At 33.4% G+C, this 13,094-nt stretch overlaps 1 protein-coding gene across 3 annotated transcripts in view; it reads right to left on the bottom strand.

The window, feature by feature from the left end:
- LOC113506205 (sex peptide receptor-like) overlaps positions 1-13,094 on the bottom strand; it is a 47,963-nt gene that overhangs the window by 33,610 nt on the left and 1,259 nt on the right. The gene's annotated exons all lie outside the window — the stretch shown is intronic.

The raw sequence follows: 13,094 nt of genomic DNA, 5'->3' as shown, positions 1-13,094 counted from the left end.
ACAATTTTATTATTTGTATTTCCCGAATTCAGTTTCAAACAGTACACCGCTTAATGTTATGCGTAATAAGCTATCTTCCACGCCAAAGGCGCTTTCGTTTCAACGTCTTACTCTTATCAATTTATTTTCGAATGAAAACGACTTTATCATTATATAACGTGATGAACCGTATAAGAGATTGGGACGAAATGCTAAGAATGAGAAAACCAAGTGGATCGATCACTGAATTACCTTTTGAGATAAATTGGTTTGACAGATCTTCCGGATGGGTAGGCTTATTTAGATATTCCTACGTACCAAGAACATTTTTTATCTTTATTTTTCAGTCAAGGGAATTTGGAACCGTGCTCTCCTTAAGACTGAGGACTCCGGTCAAATTCACGAAGCCATTTCATTTGTTTCGCAGATACGCCTAATTTGTAAAGATGTAAAGGTAATATTTTAGATGCTGTATATTAAATTATGTCTTTATTTGTGTATGGAAGTTGGTGAACGCTGCCCAGTTTACTTCTAGTTATACTAAAAGTACAAGTTAAAAACTTTGAAGAATATTCACAGTAGAGTTGAAAACTTACATCACAACACAAATACGACAACATTTTAAAGTGTTTTCATGTTAACAAGTCAAGTGCCAGGAAATAAAACAAGTTGAAAATAAACTTTTTAATTGCGTTCCTTGAGTAGTGTCCTGTGTAATTGATGCTTTCAGTGAAACGGACCCTTAAGTGAAAACTTCAAAGTTTCCCTTAATAGTATCGCACTAAATACTAACAATGAGTAACCCAATACCGTGTAAACCTTTCGGCGTCAACAGTATCGACTTGTATCCACAAGGTACTTATATAAAATGATCCGATGATCCCTAGATCAGGTTAAATTTGAATTATTAAATGATGTAACGGTTTATTCACGCGTATTTATGGGCACTCCCCACTGATATTACTTTTCGACCAGTTATTTCAATGCATCTGAGAATGTTAATTTAGATTAGCTCTCGGAGATAATATTGCGCTTCTACAAATCAAGAACAAAAAATCATCAAAAGAGTAAGACCTGTGTAAGACACTGAGCTATTTTTAGGGATTTCAAAACAGTGTGATCGAACTTTATACGTTAAATTAACATATTAAGAGACTGCGCAATATTGCAGAAATATACTCAGTTGCAGTATCCTGCTTTTATTCAAACTTAAATCTTTTCATCGTTGAATTTAAATCATTTAAACTTGTAATTATCCTTCCGAAGTTTAAATGTGCATATTTTACGTCTCTTGGGATGTGTAATCAGCACAATTTACTTACAGCCCGCATTGCGAAGTTTTTGCTCTAGGGATGCAATTTCGAAGTTAATTTCCTGTAGCACTCAACAATTTGAATGTGTACGTGAGAGGGGCGATCAAAGTGCTAAAGAACTTAATCAGTGCTGCGCTTCTACGTTTATCGCGACGCTAAAACTTGCTAAAATAGGGAGAATTACTCCGTAGTTTGGTTAAACTGTTCGCATCAGTAGTATCTAACTCTTACACGCTTTCTGAATACCTGATTAATGTAATCTGTAGTCAAATATAGCTACTAAACACAATTTTGATAAGTTGAGGCAAACTATAACCCATCTAACAACTAAAGAGAGACATTGGTAGCGCTTTTATTTTCTATTTATATATTTGAATTCGGATAAATAATAAATGCAATTTTAAATTACTTTTCCGCTGGCTTTCATTGTCGCGGTTACCATTTGTCAACATTGGCGGAAGGAAATCGTTTTCACGAGCAAATAAATGGTTAACAACAAGTTTATCTCTCGTTTTTTATTTGCTTGCTTGAGAAATGAAAAATATCAGCCGTCCCACACTCATGACGTGATTGGAGCGGCAATACAAAGAACATTTCGCAGTACCGTCGTAACCGAACAATAAATCATCCACGGTTAAAATCGTATCAATCATGACGATAGTTCGTGCTCTGTTTGTTATTCAAGCCATTAGCTTCAATAGATGTCGTTTACTGTACAAATAGAAAATTATAGCTATTCATCTATCGACTTTGGTGACATTCGCCGCCATTTTATTTGCCTGAAGTATTGACCGCGGACGGTGACACTTCGTTTTGGATTACACACGATAAGTGGATTATATTTGATCAAACTTAACGCGGCGAACCTTTTTTCTATGTAATCCCGTCTAGGTTTTATGATAAATATTTTCGTAACAGTCATATTTTTCGGATACGTTTATTGGAGCGTAAAACGAATTGCGTGTTGATTTACTCTAGTTGATTTATAAAGGTACCTGAAAAGGTTTTTAAAAAATCGTATTTTTAATAAACTTGATCGTAAAACATAATGAGGGATACCTATTGGGCATTTACCTGGAATGTCTGTAAATTCCTCTTTAGATATTCATAAAATTATGGCCCATTTTGGTCCGGAAAACCGCGGCGGCCTGTTATGCATTTATTACTTTAGTAGCGCTGGCGGTAAAGTGTACAAATAAATTACTTTTAGTGCATATTTTTATTAATGTTGCCGTAATAATTATAGGACTTCATGTTGTATACTTGCGTGCATTTAAGCAATGTGTCGTGAAATTTATTGCAGGTGACGTTGAGAACGGAAATTAGATTTGCATACATTGGCTTGACATTATAACATATTGTACTACTAAACTATGTCTCCTAGATCTGATAGAGCCGTTATTAGATGCCCTGCTATTATGTGTGTTAGTATTTACTGGCTTCTGCTTCTCAGTTATTTCAGTTTTTCTGTGGAGTCTTAGGAAAAGAAGGGAGTGAACTAAGTTGTTACACTGTAATGAAGATTGATATGCCCCAAGTTCTATGACGAACAAGCGTAAGTTTGGACAAAGAGAGTGCCATGTTAGCACGGTACCTAATATAACAACGTAATTCGCCGCTAACTAACTTCATTAATGTCAAAGCAAAAATAGTTTGAAGCATGTAACTTCACTAAATGTAGGCATTGCGGACGCACGGAGTTGTATGGACCAGGTTTCAGGTTCGATCCAAAAGCAGGCAAGGAACAATGTGATTTTTTTTTTATAATTATATGCAATGTTGAGATATTTGTGCCCAACGGTGAGATATTTTTAGTCTGGTATAACTCTTATAAAATAGGTAAAGTTAAAACACTTATGAGGCGATGAATGAAGACTTTATTTCTTTTGTAACTCCAATAAATCTTTTTGATATTGAGTTTTATTTTATGAAACATGCGATATGATGAAATCAATTCCTAATTAATTTTAAGTGGAAATATGTAAATTATTTTTGTTGTTAAATTCCTTTTTATTTACTTTGATAAAATGTCTTCTGCCTTTTACGATTCGTTTTAAATAATAGTAATTCTTTTTCAGACAATTATTTGCTGGTGATTTACTGCTCCTATGTCGGCAAAGTCTTATGACATAGATCTGTACTACCAAACATGATTCAATTCAACAGGAAACTTGGAATTAAAGCCCGTATCTACAACGCGACACTTCAATATAAGTGCGTTTACTATGATCCGGAATGTTACTGTTTTAGGAGCGAGAGACCGCTATACTAAGTACCTATAGTATTCAGTCTCGCTCAAACGGTCATCGTTTTACTTAAGCCACAGTAAAGACACAGGTATGTATAACGTTTCTCCGATAGTTTCTAAGCCATCTAGCTCAATGGTCTAATGACTCTAATGAGACATGGTTGTTGGTCGCTACGATACTACGATAGGTACGAAACTTGAATACTGCACGCTGCACGTGATGAGAACAGCACATTAATCGTAATCTATTTCTTGATTCTAACGTAGGAGTTAATATCCGATTTTTTCAGTAAAATGGCGACAATTGGTGGACTTATTTCAATCAGCTATTCATTTCAATATAAAACTAATTAACTTTAGAAGATTTTAGAGTTTAAGAAACAAAAAACATCAGTTATACTCGTATGTAATAGAAAATAACAAGCTGTGTCACACCAAAATTTCAACTCAGGCCTTAATTTACTGAACAAAATTACTACTCAGCACCATTTCCCCTAAGGATTGGCAATCTGTTGCGCATATTTATAAAAAAGAAACCATTCTGAAAATTGTAAACCACTTAGCGTAATTCATAAATAATAACGCTTTCTAGTTTGTATCGTATTGTAAAAATAAATGCCATTAACAGGTTGACTTGCAAAATACGTTGCTTCAACAATCAGACCCTCATTCCTACAAAAAGGTTAAAGAAAGGAGTCTTGTCACGTCACAAACAAATTATGTACTTTGAGTTACGTAAAAAAGTAGGAAATTAATGTGAATAGAAGTTAGTAGAGTAATTGTTTCATATATTCTTGAAACGGAATCTAAACAGAATAGAAAAGAGAGAGAAATTACATGACGCCGAATAGCTGTGTCTCACATAACCACATCAATGAGTAGAGAGCCCGTAGCTCAAAATGAAAAACAATTCTGTTTACACATAAGACCCTCGTTAGTCGAGACACACGATCTTCTTCAAGTAATTCTCCAATGCCTTACAAGTTTACACCCAAATGCACTTCTTGATAACAAACAAATTATTCATCGATACCCTTTACATTGGCTGTATTTCATCTTGTTTTTGTGTTTCAATACCAATAACCGCTTCGTCTTATTCAGATCGCATTCGTGCGTCATTTGTTTTTAATATTTATTTTAGTCAGTTTTTAGATTGATTTAAATGTCAGTCAGATGCATCGCGTCGTGGATGTTAAGTACCCCTTTGTTTATGTATATTGCATGTCAGTGCATGTACATGAATAACGTAGTTTGGCGGACTTCATGCCCAAGGCATCGTCTACCAGTGTTTCATAGGATAATACAGAGATAACGAGGAGGGATAAAAATACGTACCTATGTGTATACACCTAATGCGTATCTACAGAGCTACAGTTTTTCGTAATATATGACATAATAGCCTTTGTTGAGTGCGGCAAACAGTAGTAACAGAAATCTCTTAGTATATAAAAAGCTAAAGGCTAACCTGCCTTTGATACAATCAGGTTCATATTCTATACTTCTTTACACTTTAATGTTTACCACACACAATACTGGAAGTATAATAAGTGCTTGGTGAAATTTAATACATCTTGCGCTGAAAAATATGTAGGTATAGACAGATATTATCACGTCACAGATAAGCGAGAGTCTCCTTGATATTAGCATGTATGAGCGCTTTTTACTATTGAATATCATAACCGAATACGTGCTTACCTGTCATTGTGTGTTCGTAGAGGTTAAACAAAATATTGAATACGTTTCAGGCATAATTTAGTAGTCTTATAAGGTCAAAATAAAGTAACTAGTAGGTAGGTAAAGGTTTTCATTATAAATGTATTGAAAAAAATACTTTTTTACTAATTTAATTATGGGTCCTGTCGATTATATTTTGGTGCTTAAAAACAAATATATAGTAGCACAATTTGAACTAGCTTTATTTTCCTCATTAAAAGTTCACTTTTCAAGCAAACCAAGTGTTTAGCGTTATCCGTTCAGAATCTTACATCATTCGATATTATGTGTCTTAATTGGACAACTGAAATTACTCGTATTTTTAAAAAGAACCTCCCACTTTCATTTCCTACATCAAGATTTTCCTTAACTTTAGCAGGCGTTTAGAAAACCATGATTACCATGAACCACAAAATACATTTTACTTTATTTGAATATTGTGTTTTTATTTTCATACTCTGAAGTTCTATGTGGGATTTTGTAGGTCAACAAGATTTGAGGCTCAAGTGCGGATTTTGTTAAGTGTATTTTTTCTTTGTTCTTTATGCCCGGCCATATTACAACTTTCAAAGGTACTAGGGCAGATTGTGTAGACCCTCGGATTCGGCCTTTTGATGAAAATTGTAAATTACGATATCAATATTTCAGATCCTTACCGATTTACTAAAAATGCTAATGGGAAGGTATATAATGTATAGTCGAAGACAATGTCATACAATATCTTAAATGCGGTAAGTTTTTTTTAATAATCTCTGTTTTGTATACCTATATCAAAACAAAAAATAAAAATATAGAAGCTACTTTTTGAACGGTATAAAATTGACGGGAAAACATTTATTTTCCGGCTTATTTGACTTTAACTTATTTGTACGTTTTTGTATAACCTATTGTAGTCACTAGAAAGAGGCAATTCGACTGTCTTATATTTTATGATAATTTAGCAATGATTCTGATTTTAAGATACCTCGTACCTTTAACCTGGCATCTCGCCAATTGTAAAATCAAAGTAGAATTACTTCTAAAATAACAAAGAACACTTTGTTTAATTTTTTAAGGCCCTGGAAGCAATAAAAGTTCTGCATTGTTATTCCTTAAAGAATGTAGATATTAAATTTTAATTTACAAAATTGGACATGCATGCAAAACAAAGTAGCACTGTACTTGTAATAGCCTTCGATCCTTCACAACCTGCACTTAAAATCCATTAATTAAAACCTGCTAACAAAATCACAATATTTTGGGAGTCGGGCTCTTTTAAGTTCAAGTAATTTAATAACGTTAATGTACACTGATCACATATTTGTTAGGACTTTTAGCTTCCAGCTCTCAACTTTTAACGAAATTGCTTTGAAACTAAATCAATTAATTTTGTCGACGCATAAATTAAAACTTATAGTGATGGCATGCGGGTTTAGTGATGGTATAGGGTTTTTGTGTCAGGGGCTGACCTTGAATTACAAAATACTTTTGAACTATATTTGATCCCTCAGTCGCTTAATAAGTTTTACAGTTTAATCAATTGAGTATTCGTTGCTGGACTTATTGTTGACGATTTTAAGCCTTTTCTCGCTCCATTAATATAACTTTGTTATCATGTGTTTTTTTCACTATTTGTAAATCATTAGAAGTGTTTATTTAAGAAAACATTATAGACTGCTTTTCTCATTTTGTTTTAAGAATAACAGAAAGGCAAACGAAAGTGACAAATTCACGTATGTTGTAACCTACACGAATGAACTTGCCTTTACTGAAATAATTAAATACAATCCAAAATCAGACGGATATTGGTCATGTTTAATTTTAATTGGCAATGATCATTCGAATATTAATGGCCAATAATTATTTATTAATCAATCCATATCGGTATTCAGAAATCTGAGATTAAAATCCTGAATATAAAAAGGAATTTGCTTTTCCAATCATCCGACTTGTTTTAAATAAAAATTCCATTATCAAATTTTAACGTCGAAAAGGTTTTTTCGGATAACTTTCCTGTAATATAGGTTTCTAATAAAAATATTGAAAATACAAATCCCTTGTTAACAAAACCGACGAATAGCGAAACATTAGTAAGGTACCTAAGGAATTTGTTTGAAGTTTATAATTACACAGCATTGAAGTAATTAAAAAGGCTAATTAAATTAAGATCGCTTCGACGGTTTTGCAGGAAAATGTGACGTGGGATTAAGAGTGCGACTGGCATGCTGGTAAAACATAATAGGTTATTGAAATGCAAGTAAAATTACCAAAGAGGTTTAGTTTTTTTATTCGATTTTTGACAATTATTGTCCTGCATGGAACATTTAAAGACCTCGTAACCACTTTATAGGGAAGATATTATATGAGAGGTATTTCATTTATTATTTATGATATCATTCATGTTTCGTGCACATTTTTTATCAGCTTAACAATTGTATTTCAAGTATTGTATAGCGACTCGATGCACGGAGTTCATGTTCCCGCCGACATACGTAAATAAAATAAAAAACATTAAACTGACAATGTAACTTGAAATGGGTGGAAGAATGATTAAAATTTGTTTACTGCTCTAAACGCGAATGTGTGACAAACAAACAATCAAACTCACATGATCATTTATAACCCACGTTAAGACGACGAAGGTCCAATAACGTGTTATTTTAATTACAGAATAATTTTGAAATTTGTAACGATTTAGAAGAAGAAACTACTTTTGGTGATTTTGGTATACAATTAAAATGACACATACTATTAGTATATTTGAACAAGTTCGACATAGACATTGTTAATTCTAGTCAACATATTTCCTTTATATATTACACTAGCTCATAACGCAACCAACTCATCCATATATCCTATCAATCTCGTATATACGTATTACACTATAGTACAGTAGATAGTGGCTACAGTGTGCTTTAGACTATCCCAAACTGTCCTAATCCCGGTAATATTCGAACTTCCAGTTGTATACGATGTTTCACAAACATAACCTACGTAGCTTTACGACGATTACTCTAAGCTGAGGGCTGGGCATGTCAATCACGAGTTTAAGGGACTTTAAGGGACGAACTCATTGTATGAAGAACCCTACAAAGCTTTAAGGCACTTAAGGCGAAGTAATCCTGCAGACATCTAGAGAACAATAGCGGCGAAATATGGATTTGTGTTTAAATTGAACTGTTTTTAAGGTTTCGAACAAAAAGGGATCCTTGTTATTGAGCCTCACTGTCTGTCTGTCTATCACCAGGCCAACTCTTGTGGACCTTGGTAGATTAGTTGACGGAAAAAGCTGAACCGATTTGCAATATTAGACGGAAAAATGTACCGTATGTACAGAAAAGTAGACTGTTACTATGAAACTGTTTAAGTGAGTTTTATGTCATGGTTTTCTATGTTCCGTATGTTAGGTAATATTTCGATTTTAGTTTCCGACGTCATGCGTCACGTTAGGATTAAAGTTGTGTCCCATAGTACCCCTAACTAACCATGATTATCTAAAAATAGTAAAAATTCACCTAAAATCTCCCGGTGACAAGTTTAATTTAGTCGCTAGGGACGTGTTCACACTGTTTTGTTTGTTGAAGTAACCTTGTATTAAGATTTCTCTACATCGAGTTTACGATTTTTTTTTATTACTGTTACCATTTAATGATATCAGAGATGGGTTTTCAAGTATAACGAGGTTTAGTTTGACTAAGTATGTAGGGTAAAACTGAGATGGCTGTAGTTTTGCAAATGAATCGCATGTAATTTCAATTATCATTAATTAGTTTGATCATGACAAATTCTCTGTGTGAAGGAAAAAATCGATCATAGTTTTTAGACGATAGTTGTTCCATTTAAAGCGAGGGGATATATCTTATATGACATCAATCAACGAATTGACGCTAAAATAGTTAAGTCAATAAAAATATTTTTCTTTTTTTATAAAATGCATTTTACTTTTCTACCACGAGATATGGAGTGACTTAAAAGAGTGTAGAAACTATACTTTTTAGGAAAAATATGTGTGAATGTTTACTGTATTTTTAACAATAAACTTATGAATCTGTGAGCCCAATGACGGTTATGACATGTGGTACATGAACGACACCAGCGTCGGTTAATTACAGTTGTTACGAATAAATTAGGGTTTATTAAAGAGTACCTCAAAATCAGTAATATTTTACTGGCCTAATAATTAAGTTAAAACAAGTAATAATAAACTGTTTTTATTCGTGTAATAAATAATCTTGTAGATAATTTTGTGGTTAATTAGTTTTACTCAATTAAAACAAAAAATAGTGTTCTTTTTCATGTAGGTACATTTTCTGAACATTATTAAAGGTTCAAATTGTTAGGTACATAATTAATAGCTTAAAAGATTTTTTTTTTTATCACATTCAATAAATATTGAGAATATGATTAAATATCTATTTTATCACGTTTTAAATGCTAGAAGAAAATCTGAATGTAACATAAGTGTTTTCAATAGTTTCACACAATCGTATTTCATTTTACCACAACCATAAGCCTACATAAACGAGTCTAACAGGGTGACCGTCTCGCTTAGAGCGACCTCTATAACATTTTTTTACATCCGGTTCTTATTCCCGACATAAAGTATGGGGTCAAGACGATCAAATAGCATATGAAATATCAATATTAGTCTGGCCTGTTTTCCTGATTTGTTTCAGCCGACATTGCCACAATTCAATAATACATTGGGTAAATGAAGCATAAACAATGGGATTATGAAGGTATGTAGAAACTTTTGTTTTACCCCCCCCCTCCCCCCAGGGGGGGGGCAGACTGGAAACAAAACTAATCCGATATAATAAAGAATAAATGTAAAGTATTGTACACTTGTGGCTTTAAGCTATAATGCGGTTGTATTAAAGCTGTTTAGGTTTTACTGTACCCACACAGTGTTGTCCTGCCTTCTATCCTGAATATTTTTTCATGTTAGATGCAGTCTGATTTTAAAACAGAAAAATTGATAGCTCATAGGTCGAACCACTTTAGAGAGGCCAATGTCCAGCACAGGACTCAGAAGGGCTCAACTCTAAATAGAAAGATAGAAACACGATAAGTATATCTCCATCCATCCTACCTAAATCTTGTTAACGGTATTATTTTCATAAATTTCAACGTTGACAGTTAACAAATGTCATTCACTATTTATATATAGCCTATAATCTGCTTACAGAGCATATAAAGAGTCAACAAACAAAAACTTATAAATCTACTTTCTTTATAATTGGCTCTACAATTTATAGAGAAAATATTTACGTCAAAAACAGACTCGACTTGGTCTAACGAACTTTATAACTACATACATACTCGTGAATGTGTGTTGAAGAAGTCGACAAGCTACATACAATTTATATAAGTAAGTATACAATCTCTATTGTATTCACCAATCGCAATATTTTCCACGTTCTTTTAATGTTTAGTGGAGTCGAAACGAAGCCGAGTGTTGACAAAGCAAATGAACCAGATGTTTAAAAATGCGTGCATAAAACAAGATTTCAGGTTAACAGACATAATGTGTTTTAGTTACTTTGTGATATTTATGCGCATTCTGATGTAAGACAGGGAAACAGTAAAGGAATTTTGTTTATGGAAAGTGTTTAAATCACCGATGTGGATTTAGACGATTACTGACTGGTAATGACTCTCATTTGTTTTAAACAGTTTTTTTTTCAAATATGTTGCTGAAGAAAACAGGACCCATAGTCATTGTTTTTTGATTCCGAACGTAATAAGAAAAAAGAAACCCTATATCGATGTTCCCACTGTCTATCCGTCTGACTATCACTAAGCTGTATCTTATAAGCTCATAATAGGTCGGCTCGTATATCGTATATGTATATGTACTTGCTGTTGCCCGCAACTTCGTCTGCGTGGTTAGAAGATAAAAGGTATGACTTTTTCTTCGCTCCCATTAGTCGCCGGGTGATGGTATGTAGCCCAAAATCTTCCTCGATTAATGGTCTATTCAACACAAAAATAATTTATAATTTTCAATTTGATCGAGTAGTTCCTGAGATTAGCGCGTTCAAACAAACAAACAAACTCTTCAGCTTTATATATTATATAGATTAGTATAGATAATGCAACTAAATATTACGATATACGAATACCACTGCCGTCTACCTGTACCACATTATGATAGCTCCCTGCTCCCAATAATTGTAGGTAGGTACATCGAATAGATGGCCTAAATATTCAAATTCTACGTTAAGCAAACACTATCTATAAAATAGGTTTAACGTGACTTCATTTTACTGTCGCCGTATTGTCAGTATTTTATTAGGCGACAGGTGCCTTTAACGAGATCGTAAGTACCATTTTGTAAGTACTGCCACCTACTTTATTGCACTTAACCTGTAAATAAGCACTCCCAAGAGTGGTATATTAAGTTAGCAATTAATGAGGTTAATTCCTTCAACATACCTATCGGTGTTTCAATTGAATTTCGTATGAGAATAATAAAATTGTGAATATAGTGTGCACACGTTTGTGTAAAGGAAGTAGAGACAGATTCATGATCAGGTAATCATAGGGAAGGTCATGATCGTAATTGTGTAGGCACAATATTTTAATTTTACAAAGATTGACTGTTTTATGTTTTTGTTTTTATGGTTTTAGTGACTCTTGTTCAGTTGTGAACTTCAACCATGGAGGGTTGGATGCATTGAAGCAACTTTTTATCCCATAATTTTGTTGACGTTGTTATTAACATATTTCATCCCAATATTCAAGCATTTAATCATAACCTAGATGATCTCAAAAGCTTCTATAACAAAATTGGCCAAACCGGTGATGCTGTTTTCGTGTTTTTGTGAGACTATTGCAATTCATATTTACGAACAGAAGAAAAATGTTATTTTATATTTCTTTGTCTACTAGAATTGTTTTACATTTATACATCGTAACGCATATTATACTAAGTAAACCAATTTGCACGTTTCCATATTAATTACTTTTTCATTAACTCCACGTTGTCATATGTTTTGATTAATACGAACGGAACCAAACACAACAATGGCGTGTGATTATGTTGAACTACATTGCGTCATCAAGGCCGTACCTGCGTGAAATTTCGTGTTGGAAAACTAGACTAAAATAAATTATGTTATCCACATTTTTAGTTGTAGAAATGTTGTTCATAAATGATTATGAATGCTTCGCACAATTTCCGTTATTGTTGAGTGAATTAATTAAAAAGTACAAAACTCGTTGTTAATCAACCATTTCCATGTAAATACTCATTATTAAAGTAGTTTAGAGCCGTCTGCAAATTTTGTGCGTTTTAACCAAAGATGGTATATGCTCTGTTATGTGGGTGATCCTGAAAAACCACAAAATCAATAGAAACCAGTAATATTTATAAGTTTTAGATCACTTAACATGCTAAAGAATTAATAAAATACTACCAGACTATAACCTTTTTCAGGGCTGAAAAGCTAATTACTTCAACCTACGCCGAGGGCACTACGTGGGGATATGTTGGACTCTCGCCGACTAAAAACACCCCTGGTCTCTACATTTGTCCACACCAGAGTCACAGGATTTCCCACGCATGCTCTGCGCGACTTTGGCAAGCAGACTATAATACCACCCACAGCTGGGCACTTCCCATTTTCGCAAATTTTGAGTCCAGGTTTCTCACAATGTTTTGCTTCGGAGAGGATTGAGAATTTAACACCTCTTAAAGTGTAAAGTACATTTTAGTTTTGTACATACCGACAGTTCGATATCTAAATTACGTTTCGATACGCATGTTTTTTTAACTCTACAAAATATTTGGACAGCAATGTTTGTTTCTATACGATTCATTAAATGTAAATTTATTTTGGAATGTTTTATCAAAAATA

Source organism: Trichoplusia ni, chromosome 2 (genome assembly GCF_003590095.1).
Source record: "Trichoplusia ni isolate ovarian cell line Hi5 chromosome 2, tn1, whole genome shotgun sequence".
NCBI classification, from domain to species: domain Eukaryota; kingdom Metazoa; phylum Arthropoda; class Insecta; order Lepidoptera; family Noctuidae; genus Trichoplusia; species Trichoplusia ni.
This window is presented reverse-complemented; position numbering and strand designations above follow the sequence as displayed.